We start from the raw sequence: 12,978 nt of genomic DNA, 5'->3' as shown, positions 1-12,978 counted from the left end.
ACCAGATGGTGCCAAAGGACTTAATTTGTAGCAGAAGACCAGCCGTGAAGTCTCATGCAGGTAAACAGTAAGCTATTGGCGGGGTTATATGTAGGGCCAGTCGGAGGTTTTTCTGCAGAAAATTTTGGTAAGAATCTGCGGATTTTTGCGGAATGATTTTGGGAGTATCATAACTAAAACCTTAATAAGTGAAATAAAAAATATCGTTTTAACATTTATTTAATGTTTAAAATGCAAATCCAATTAGATTCACTTCTTGGTAAACAATGCAAGTCTCTCATACAATATATCTACTAAAAGAAAGAAAATATTACTTTACAAACTGGTGTACATAAATCAGATTAACATTTTCATATTAGTCAATAATATTACTGTAATTAATTTAAAAACTGAATAAATGTATATTTAAACACATTTACTCAAGTAAATAAACAGAATTAATGATGGACTAAAAATCTGCTGAATTCTGCGCGCACAGATTCCGTGTGGGCCTAGTTATATGTAAGAATGTTTATGAGTTAATAACTTTATTGAAATGTGTGAACAGCTTTTAACAATCTCTTAGGCCTTTCTATAGTCTTTAATATTTTGTAGACTCATTTAAGGACTCTAATGTGCAGGGGGAGATCAAAAGGATGTGACTCTCATACTGCGTAAAAATTATTCTCATAATGTTCAGGATAAGGCCAAAAAAATCCTTTCTATACAGTATTATAGTCTTATACAGCCAGATATTTACAGTTTATAAACTCAACTATAGTTTGAAATCAAATTATATTTAACCATGTAATAGGCAGAATAATTACCTCAACAGATGTATAATGCAAACAAATGTATAAGGTTATGATCAGATATTTCTATTCTCACTGTCATTTCTGAAGTCATTGTGGTTGCATGATGCTGTAGTTCTTGGCTGTCGTTCACTTTGCTTAATAGCAAGAGTGTAAGTGAAGTTTTTGTCATGATAAGTTCAACATGTTCTGGAACAAGTTTATAATATTTAAGATTCTATCTACATATGTCCTGGAGCTGGATTTACAAAACTCTTCTTATAAAAGTTCTTCAGTGCAATTTGCTCATTTAACAACAAAAAGAAATGTACTCACAAAAAAAAAAGTGTCAAATATTCAGCTTATTAAAGATGGATGATGTGAAAAGACACAAAAAACAACCTAGCAAAGAGCTGCTGATAAACCATAGTATTTCCATATGGAACATAAACATCTAATAAGCCAATTATACTAGTTTAAATGAGTAAAATATTGAAGTAGTTACACTGTTTTATATTATAAAAAATTATAGTAGGCGATTCATTCCACTGAGGTGACCCCAGATTAAAAGAAGGGACTAAGCCGAAAAGAAAATGAATGAATGAAAGTTATAGTTTGGTAGAGTTGATATCTGAATAAACAAATAGTCCTCCCCACATCCCCCAACATTCTTTGTTAGAATTTATTTTGTATGAACAAAGTCAGAAAAACTAAATAGGAACATTCTTAAGAAAATTTGTTTGGTAATACGAAATATTCTTGACTTTTGTCCTTAGAAAATAAGACAACATTTCTTCTTTAGAAAGTTTGATGAATCTGGCCCATGAAAAACATTTGCTCTGATACCCAGCTTGACTTCTTCATGTAAATCATAAGAGTGACAGAAATGGAGAGCTGCACCTGGATCAGCCACACTGCCCTCTCACTGTTACATAACCCTGACAGAGATACAGGAGAAGTGTTAACCTCTGAGTCACTGCAGGTGAAGGAAGAAATATCCAGTGCTCAAATCATTTCAGCAAACACTCCTACACGTAAAATTTCCATTATTATGTTTCAACTTGACTAAGAATTTTCTCAAATGTTTTCTTTTAATATCCAACGGTGGCATGATTTCATTATAGGGATAGTTCACTCAAAATTGGCACCCTCAGTTGGTTCCAAACCTTTAGGAGTTTCTGAGGAACCTAAAGAAGATATTTTGAAGAAAGCTGAAAACCTGTTACTATTGACTTCCATATAGGAAAAACAAATCCTATGGAAGTCAGTGGTTACCTTTCTTCAGAATATCTTGTTTTGTGTTCAACAGAAGAACGACAGTCAAACTGGTTTGGAGGAAGAGGGACAGTAAATGTTGCTGTAAGTGAGAAAGTGCTGCTGAAGTGGAGATTTATGGTTCAGTGGAGAAGAAAACATGTTTTGAGTAAATAATGTATTGTAATTTACTGAAATCTAAAATAAATATAAGAATAAAATACAAATAAGAAACATGGCAACAATAAGGCAGATTGGACATTTTCTTTGTGTGGTTTATTTATAAACTAATTTCGTGAGGATTGCATGTTTATGATTGAACACGGATGGTACCGCATCAGCTCGGTATATTGCACCAATCAGATGAATACTGACACACTATAAATAAGCAGAGTTTTCCACTCCAGTCATCTTTGTCTTGAAGAATCCCCCCTTCTAACCCTACTCCTCTTCTTCTCCTGGTAGGGCGGCACAGAGGCCCACTGGTTAGCACTGTTGCCACACAGCAAGAACACCGCTGGTTTGGCTCCTCACCAGGCCGGTCAGCATTTCTGTGTGGAGTTTGCATGTTCTCCCCATGCTCACGTGGGTTTTCACTGGGTTTCCCCATTTCCTCCAACAGTCTAAAGCCATAAACCATAAGTAAATTGACTACTCCAATGTAGCATCTTAAAAAGCATCTCAAAATTAATCGTCTACAGCACAGGTGTCAAAGCCAGTTCTTGCAAAGCCGCAGCACTGCACAGTTTACCTTTAACTCTCAACACACCTGATCAAACTAATTGGGTCCTTCCGGCTTATTTGAAACCTACCTGTAAGTTTGGTGAAGAAAGGTTGGAACCAAACTGCAAGGGTTGCGGCCCTCCAGAAAATGAGTTTAACACCTGTGCCCTACAGCCATTTTTACCTTTTTTGTATCTGCCTAGTCTCAGGCTTGCATTGGTGAAGGACAGAGCGCACTAAAGAGATTAGAATCTATAAAAGGTTGAAAATCCAACCGACTAGATGAAAACTAATAATGGTGGGAAAACCAAACAAAAGGAAAATTATGCCTGTATCCAAAATCGCCCACTATTTATAAGCAGCTACTTTTAATGGTGTCCAAAACCATAGTGGACGCTAGGAAGTGGACTGATCGATCCCACAATGCACAGCAAAAACAAGTCTACAACCCATGTACACACGACACCTAGAAAATCCCCATAATTGACCAAGAGTTTGGTGCCCCAATCAATTTCCACATCTGACTACAAGATGGCATCTAAAGCACATTCCTATTGGTGTACAGTTTAAATAACAAATAAAATATTGTTTAATTAAAGTAGTGGCATCTCTGTGTTTGCATGTTCTCCCCGTGTTCGTGTGGGTCTCCTCCCGTTTCCTCCTCCTCCTCCAGTTTCCGTCACAGGTCCAAAGACATGCGCTATGGGTGAATTGGGGAAGCATAATTGGCTGTAGTGTTTGTGTGTGAATGAGTGTGTATGGATGTTTCTCAGTGATGGAGTAGCAGCAATAATGCTGACTATGACTTTTGACTTTGACTTTGACTATATATACTTAGAAACTTACAATGATAGGATTCAGCTGTGGGTGGCGTCTTGTGGTGAGACTCAGAAATTAATTTTGTGCCCAAACTCAAAAGTTATTAACAGTGCATTATGGGTGTTGTATTGCAGAAATAGGGATAGTTTCCATACAGACAGACTTCACATAGACCAGGGGTGCCCAAACTCGGTCCTGGAGGTCCTGCAAAGTTTAGTTACACCTGGGCTAGCTAATCAAGCTATTACCAGGTATTCTAGAAAGATCCCTGCAGGTGTGTTGAGGCAAGTTTGAAGCTAAAATCTGCAGGACACCGGCCCTCCAGGACCGAATATGGGCACCCCTGACATAGGTGATTGTCAGCTTGCACTTTATTTCACATTAAAAACGTAAGCAACTGTTTGTCACATACATTAGGCCATTCACAGTTACGTACATAAAAAATTAAACAAAAAAAAAAAAACAACAGAAAACAAAAGTAGTCCTCACAGGGCCAGTCTAAGCCTTCAGGGGGCTGTAAGCAAAATTTCTGCAAATCTTTTCTATGATTAAAGTTGTTGCACGTCCGCCAGTTCCCGCATCAAAATGAGCAAGTTTTAGCTACTTGTACATTAAGGTAGTGTTTAGAAAAAACAAAACACCAATGAAGAAACTCGACACAGAGGAACATAAAAACCTCACTGCCAGCTAGCGTTTCAGACGTGTTATTGCAAAGCAATACAAACAGCGCACAGAAGTATAAATGCACGGAAATGCGCAAGGCATGCACCGTGGGTCACACTCAACGCAGAAGTATAAACCAGGCCTGGTCAGCGGCGGTCACGGCAAGGGCTATGTGACACTGCGAAGGCTGCGCTGTAGCATACGCGTACGCTTGATGCAGAAGAATAAATCAGCCTTTAAATGCGGCCTAGACAATTCCACATTTCCATATCCTGCGCCAGCCTGTTAACAAAATATTGCTTTTTTCATTGAATAATGCATTTTGTATAATCACAGTAAGCCATTGATATAATATATCTGTAACCAAAAAACGAAAGTGGGTTATTTTTTGCACTCTTAGGGGCCTCCTGGTGGCCACAGGGCAGCCGGTTAGCTCAGTTATGCCTTGGGCCGGCTCTGATTCCTCATATTGACATCGAATACTGACATTTATTCATCAAGTATGGCAACCAAAATCCAACATGTGGTAGACGTGATACTGGTTATGTCCACACAACATCAAGCTGTAACATCATAAGACATCAATATTTTGTTGTTTTTAGATTGCGTTGGAAAGTAACCAAAATGCAACATCTGTCTGACGTTGGACGGTAACATTGGGTTCTGACATCAACCCAATTCCAAATAAAAAGCAATGTCCCACAACATTGAGGTACAATGTCAATCTGATGTTATGTTGACGTTCTGTGCCTGTTGGGATTGAATGAAAAACATGCACATTTCAAAGCACTTCACGTGACCTTTAAAGAGACTGTACCATATTTCTACTAGTTACTGTATTCTCTAGTCCAGTGTTTCCCAACCTTGTTCCTGGAGGCACACCAACAGTCATATTTTGAATGTCTCCCTTATCTAAACTATTTATTTCAGGTTTTGGAGTGTCTTCTAATGTTCTGATGAGTTGATTCAGGTGTGTTTGAATAGGAAGAGGTTGAAAATGTGTATTGTTGGTGTGCCATCAGAAGCATGGTTGGGAAATACTGCTCTAGCCATTGAGTGTGCATCGGTTGTACATTTATTACTGCACAATACATTGTGGAATTGACTGAGTTCACTTCAGAATGTCCACTGTGGTTTCTAACACCAATACAAATATCTGCTCCCTAAAAAAGTACACTGTTTTAAGGTATAGGGGAGACTTAGAATACAGCCCTGTATAGATACAGAACGTATTGTCTTTTTGAATGTGGCGCAACAAATCAGTTGAGTCATTCTGTGTCGACATCATTTCATGCTTGAGTGGGAGTGAAAAGTGCAGGTGCTTTTTTGCTGAGTGTTATAAGAGCACGTTAAAAATCTATGAAAACTCTGCTGAGGTTTGAGCCTGACCACAATGTAGCACAGCTGTCCTATCTAGAGATGATTATGTAGATCAACTTTCTGTTATTTATTATTTCTCTCTTTCTCTCTCTCTCTCTCTCTCTCTCTCTCTCTCTCTCTCTCTCTCTCTCTCTCTCTCTCAATTAACTATTTCTGTACTTTCCTTTTGATTTGTTATTCCATCACTTAGCAAAGCTGCTGTTGTTTTTTAAATGTGTGGTTGCTGCAGACAGGTAATTATATTTTGGTTCCTCACAGAGTGCTTTGTTTGGTCTTTTACAGTCTCAACTACCCACTGAGATCCCAGCAGGACTGGTTTTGCTTAAAGTGTCCTTTAGATTCATGTGATATAAAACTAATATTATTATATCAATGCCTAGTGTGCAGATTTCATTTGCTCACAGTGGTGCTGCTATCAAATTCCTGCAAAAGCATCTATGAGGTCAAGATATTGTCAGTGAAAATATTCAATGTTATTGATCAAAATACTAGCAATATGATGTCTTATGGATTTATTATAATAGTGTCATGTTTAAAAAAAAAAGTAGATTAACACGGTTACATACAAAAAAACAAGTTTCATTGGATTTACTACATTTTCTTAAGGTAAGTGCTTGCTAACTATTTATATGGGCTGAATTTAAACAAACAAGTTAAATTTAGTAACAGTTAACTTATTTGTTTATTTAAATCCAGCCCATATAAATAGTTTCCAACCACTAAATGACACTAAAAATGTAGTAAATCCAGTCCACGCTCGTTTAGAAAATGTACCATTATATACATTTCTGGAGAGCACCAAATACGTCACAGGAGCTACGATTTTTGGCAGTTTTTGAATCCACCAGAGGCCGCTGTGTACACTTTTGCAGATCTCACATTTCTCTTGCGAGTGCAATTCACGCCTGCTGTTCTCATGTAAATCCACTAGAGGCTGCTGTTGAATGACTGACTGACTGACCCGCCCTCCTCCTTCCCTAAACCCAACCACTAGTGTTTTTAAAATCACAGATTTATCCGCCCACCCCCTTCCCTAAACCCAATCGACAGTTGATTCATAAAAATATGATGCATAAAAATATTTAAAATTAAGGCTTTTAGAAGGTTCCAATAAAAAATACTTTTGTTTATAACATTCTGTTCACCAAAGAAGCCAAGAACACAATTCGAACATTTATTTATTTATTTAACCAGGAATGTCCCATTGAGGCGCAATATCTCTTATAACAGGGTGCCCTGGTCAAGACAGGCAGTATAGGACCGAGTTTCAAAAAATATATAAATAATTGACATAAATTTGAAGGTATTGTGCTTTCTAAAAACTAATACAAATGTGTCTGAAAACATGGCACTCGGTTGTTATTTTATGCCGAAAAATGTTGTAAAAGTAATCATTTGTGTTTTAAATTTGGAAGAAAAGTCTTCAGATTACAAAACACAACTATAAATCCAGAAAAACTGGTCTCTTCACTTTTCCTACTTGTCCGTCTGTTTTTGTACAAAACATGTTTTGTATGATCATGTCTGAGCATCATACATAATAATGCCCTGTAACTGAATCCATTTAGCCTCGATGATGTCGATACCAATTGGCGACTAAAAGCGACTGATGTGTAAGGATCACACCTGTGTGTGTGTGCAGGCAAACGTGTGTAATCGAGAACAGCAGGGAGTCGCAGTTTAGCACCGTAATGTGAGAGATGGAGGTCAAGCAAAGCAGCGCTCACCTGTCCGAGAGCTTTCAGGGGAATCTGATATCCTTCACTCATAGTGCGTCAGACGGAAAGAAAAAGAAAAGAAGAGAAGAGAAAGAGAAAGCTAGCAGGGTGGGAAAGAACCCGAGTTGCCTCAGCCCTCAGAGAAGTCAGTGATAATTAGCATTATTCCAAAGCTCTCTGGGATACTCCGCTCTGATTGGTCAAAAAGAAAAAGTAGAATGCTGACAAAGCTGAACATTTTGTTATGATTTCTTGTTGAATTCATGCAGTCATCTTTAATAATATTTTAAAAAAACAAGTTCTGCTCCATCTAGGGCTGGGCGATTTGGCCTAAAATCAAAACCTCAATTAATTGAACTTTTTAACTCAATTACGATAAATGAACGATTATTTTATTTGTTTATTTTATTTTTTTGCCCTCATGGTAAACTGACAGGTTTTGTACAGTAAATATGCACTCATATTACTTGATTTTAAAATAATTGAAGGAAACATTATTATTTATTATAACATTATAGATTATTTATTGAACAACGTTTTTCTTATAAAATGCACTTTCAGAAACAATCATTTATTTTTAATGTTTTCAAAAGTAGAAAATATAATTTTCAATGTAAATAGTTTTATTGTAATGTAAAATATGACGTCTCTAGCAGATATCAGGCGCAGCTTCCAATCATCAATGTAATGCAAATGTGCGATGTGTAGATACATTTTTCGAGATGTGTGCGGGTATGTGACCACGTGAAGACTGTGCCGGAACATTCCCGTGCTTTTGACGCAGAATTATAAATCAGCCTTAACAGAGCGGAGTCATGTATCTACTTTAGACGTAGTAGGAAAAGTAATTGAAAAAGATCGTCCTGGAAAAATGAGATGGATTAAAGGTTTTCAATATCAATTTTATTTAGTTTTTGATTAATCGGCCAGCCTTATCTCCATCTCACATTTATTTTTTCTGATGACACGACAACCTGTCAATCACATAAGATAGACCAATAATAGCCAATGAATTGGATAAAAATCACATCTAAGCTGTTTCTTGCACACATGCGCACACACAAACACAAGCAATGTACAGTAAATCACATTATTAATCATTGCAGTATTTTTTTGTAGTCAATCAAAATAAAATATATAAAAATTCTTCAAAAAACTAAAACTTAAAAGCTGCTTTCACTCAACCAAATCTAGAAGAAAAAGAGAACTAAAAAAAAAATTGTGCAAATGTCCTTGGTCTGTTAAACAGCACTTGACTTGTCATTTTGACTTCAACTGTAAATGGATCATTTTCTGTTTATTAGCTCTTTTAAAAGGCATAATGGGAACATTTAACAAAGTGACTTTTATTGAAATTTTAACAGTTTGAAACTTTATATCTTTTCAATTATGGCACTAAACCTAGCAATGAGTTGTAATAAACTTGATGCATTTCTTATACAATATTGTTTTTAAGTACCTTTGCTAAACTGTAGATCTAAATTTTTTGATTTCAAGATCATAGAGCATAAACCAAGGTTCCACAATGCAATTCAGAAATATAAAATCCAGACCACTTGAAAATTCTCGGTTTGTCTGGATTCATGATTTATAATTTTAGTTTTGTATTTGAGAAAAATGTATTAATTTAATAAGCTAATTTCTGTTTTATTCTGCAAACACTGTAAAAAAACTTCATTCATTCATTTTCTTGTCAGCTTAGTCCTTTTATTAATCCGGGGTCACCACAGCAGAATGAACCGCCAACTTATCCAGCAAGTTTTTTTTTTTACGCAGCGGATGCCCTTCCAGCCACAACCCATCTCTGGGAAACATCCACACACACACTACGGACAATTTAGCATACCCAATTCACCTGTACCGCATGTCTTTAAGCTGTGGAGAAAACCGGAGCACCTGGAGGAAACCCACGCAAAGGCAGGGAGAACATGCAAACTCCACACAGAAACACCAACTGAGCCGAGGTTCGAACCAGCAACCCAGCGACCTTCTTGCTGTGAGGCGACCGCACTACCTACTGCGCCACTGCCTCGCCTTAAGTTAACTTAATGTTTTTACAAATTTACTGTATTGAAGATAAAACAATTAGGTTGTCCCTAAAAAACGTCAGGAATTGTGTTGATTCGGCTTATTTTAAATATGTAGTTAGAACAACATTAATGTCAAGTTCAACATAATTATTTTTGTTACTTTAACTTATTTAAAAAAGCTAATCAGCTTTTATTTTGTATTCCATGTTTTTGTGGTCATTTTATATGTTGTAAGTTAATAACATAAATGTATATAAATAACATTATACCAATGTTTTAATTTCAGAAAAGTTATGAAATCAATATTTAGTGGTGTAAGATACTGATATTCTGAACATTTGTAATTTTCTAAATATTCTCTAAATAACATGTTTTATTTGAAATTGGGAAAATATTATATCAAACCTTGTAAATATAATATAATAATAATGAAACAGAAATTGACCTTTCACTAAAATTATCCTAAGTCCAGTATATGCAGAGATACTTGACATATGTCCCAGCAAACAATTTTGTGATTAATAGACATCTAATAGACATCTAAACGTAGACAGCTTGGCTTAAACAAGGCTAAACTTGGGCTGTCAGTGAAAATCTAATAGACATCTAAAAATAGCACAAATCTAGATCAGTTGTCAAATAGACAGAAGACTTTGGGCTCTATTTTGATGGTCAATGCGCAAAGCGCAGAGCACAAACACTTTCAGGGCATGTCAGAATCCACTTTTGCTAATATAAGGAAGGAAAAATCCGCTTTGCACCGTGGTGCATGATCAAAAAGGGTTGAGCTTATTTTTTTAATGAGTTATAGGTGTGTTTTGAGAATAAACGAGAGTCTCATCTCCCATTCCCTTTAAGAGCCAGTTGTGTCGCGCCATAAGCACATTTGCTATTTACATGACGTAAAGTAAGTGGAAAAACTGAGCGTTTCACTAGCAAGAAAACAGTAAAACAGAGAATCTGCAGTGCAGATTTTGCTCTCGTGGATAGGGAAACCTCTTACGCACAGACATCAATTTGCCAATCAATAATTAATTTTGTTTGTTAAGTGCAAAGATTTATTTCAAAACTATTTCTAAATTCAGTTCTAATTTCCAGCAAACGAATAAATGTACAATAAAAACGAAGTGTGGTCAAAAAACTGAGTTATATCCTAAAACACATGCTGTGCCCTATATGATCTAAAACATGACAGGTAGGCAAATCTAAGCTTTTTTTAATAAAAAACAAATATAAATATGCATATAATAAATAATACTGCTAATAATAATAACATTATACAAAAGCAAATTGTTATGAATAAACTCAAAAAGCCTCCCGAGATGAAGAAGGCAAAAGGCAGTAGGTTTTAAATGTAAGTAGGCTAGAAAATAATATGTTTTGTAATATTTTAATCCTTTATATTTATATCCTATATATCCTTAATGTTTTAGTTATTTTTCTTATGTAAAGATATTTGCGTATTGCTCTACATCTTGTGTTTATTAAGCAGTGTGTAAGCGAGGCGCATAACTAACGCAATCTGCGCTGGACTTTAGATCGGGTTTGTTTTGGTTGATTGAAAAATCTATTATAGTTTCTCAAAATAGCAACACGCCAGCAATGCGCCTCAGGACGCCTTCCAGAACGCCTATGGGCGCACATATGAGCACAAATGCATTTGCTATTTAAACAGTGTAGCGGAAAACGTCAAAACGACCTTTGCGCCAAGCTGAAACTAGCAAACAACAATTGTGTCGCACCATGCGCCACATTGCGCCGGGTGTATAATAGGGCCCTTTATATGTGTAGTCACTCGTTTCTGTTTATTTGATGACTAGTCTAGTTTTGGCCTGTTCTTAGACATCAATTAGATTTTCACTGACGGCCCAAATTTAGCCTTGTTTTGAGACTACTTTGTTTAAACTATTAAACATCTATTAGACATCTTTGAAAAACAAAGAATGCTTGCTGGGGTGTGTGTGCTCGTGCCACCAAAGGTAAGAAAAGACTATTGCAACTTCCATTTCACATTGACTTTAATCCCCTATAGTGTAATTGTGACTTGTTTATGGTTAATTGATGTCATTTTAGACGAGATGTGAAAGAGGCAAACGCAGCTGTCTGAACTGCATCACACTAAGATCAGGAGTCCTGAAGCTGCATCTGTGTGACTCAAGCGGTTGTGTGGCCACTTTTTTTATGAGCTGTTTAATAGCAGTGAGCTGAACGGAGCCATTTAGAGGCGACTCAGTGCCGCGGTGTGAATGGGGTTTGCTCTGGTACTCTCGTAAAAACACCGTGTCCATTATTATGGGCACAGAAAGGAGAGAAGGGGAGAACATGGAAAAAGGAGGGGCTTTTACCTAAAGATGGGCTGTAAATCAGGAGTGCATTTATACTTTCTCTCTCCCTCCCTCTCTCTCTCTCTCTCTCTCTCTCTCTCTCTTTCCCTCTCTAACACACAAAGATCATTTCAGACCGATTTTCCATCATTTTGAGGGTTTGAATGCAGAGTTATGGCTCTGGGAGGACCATATGGAAAAATAAACCAATGTTAAAACTAATACGAGTACACATTTGTTTTATTTTCAGCAATGGTATGGACTTATATTACTAATGAAAAGCAAATATACCGACAGAAAGTTCCTTCATATTGACATGTTAAAAACTCGCTTCTTAGACTTTAATTTTATTATTTTTAAGTTTTTATGTGTCAAAGAATCCTCCAAAGTTTTTTTTATTATTATACAGGGCTCAACAATAAGGACTGCCCGGGGCCCGGTACTGCCATGTCACTAAAGTTTCATTTGCCTTTGTTTATTTGTCAATTGCATGCAAATACAGTCTTAGAAATGAGAAACTGTTTGTGATTTTAATTTTATTTATTTTTTTTTTTATTGCATAACAAGAAAAATTACATACAAAAAATATATATATATATTTTTTATAAAAATAAAAATAAAATTACAGGGGATATAAAAAAAATTATAATAAATTGATTCCAAAATTGCATTCATTCTTATAGCTTTTTTATTTTTTGTGTCTTTTCTATATAATGCTTAAAATCAATTTTAAACAAATGAATATTAGGCTTATTATTGGAACATTTTTGTTACTGTTTGCTTGTGATTTTAAGCCTTTAAATGCATCTTCTCAGTGATGTCACAATGTTCCTCTTATCTGATTGGATGTTGTGAGCATGTTATTTTGTTTCCCATAACCTGATAACAACGAGTATAGCAAAGACCCAGCAATATTAAATTAAGATGCCTTCTGTCTCGCTACAAACCAACTCGCTCTTTAAGATCTCAAAACTCAGGGCTTCTGGTAGTACCTAGAAATCAAGTAAAGGAGGTCGAGCCTTCTCTTTCATGGCTCCTACACTTTGGAATAGCCTTCCTGATAACGTCCGAGGCTCAGACACACTCTCCCAGTTCAAAACTAGATTAAAGACCTATCTGTTTAGTAAAGCATACACTCAATGCATCACTTAGCGGGTTCCACACAGGCTTCTGCATCTTGCTTATATACACTATGAACAGCAGCTACGCTAATTATTTTCTTTATTTTCACCTGGGGATACTCATCCCGAGGTCCTCAGATTATGCGGAGTCACTGATTGGATCCAAGACCAGCGAC

The 12,978-nt window shown here is 36.3% G+C and overlaps 1 long non-coding RNA gene across 1 annotated transcript; it reads right to left on the bottom strand.

Annotated features, from left to right (window-relative positions):
• Nucleotides 1-2,274: 2,274 nt before the first annotated feature.
• Nucleotides 2,275-7,475, bottom strand: LOC147834798 (uncharacterized). Its single transcript, XR_015502595.1, has 2 exons — nt 7,337-7,475; nt 2,275-2,647 (listed from the first exon to the last, which is right to left on the bottom strand). It is a non-coding gene; the product is annotated as an uncharacterized LOC147834798 (long non-coding RNA).
• Between the last annotated feature and the right edge of the window lie 5,503 nt (nt 7,476-12,978).

Source organism: Danio rerio, chromosome 11 (genome assembly GCF_052040795.2).
Source record: "Danio rerio strain M-AB ecotype USA chromosome 11, GRCz13ab, whole genome shotgun sequence".
Taxonomy (NCBI): domain Eukaryota; kingdom Metazoa; phylum Chordata; class Actinopteri; order Cypriniformes; family Danionidae; genus Danio; species Danio rerio.
This window is presented reverse-complemented; position numbering and strand designations above follow the sequence as displayed.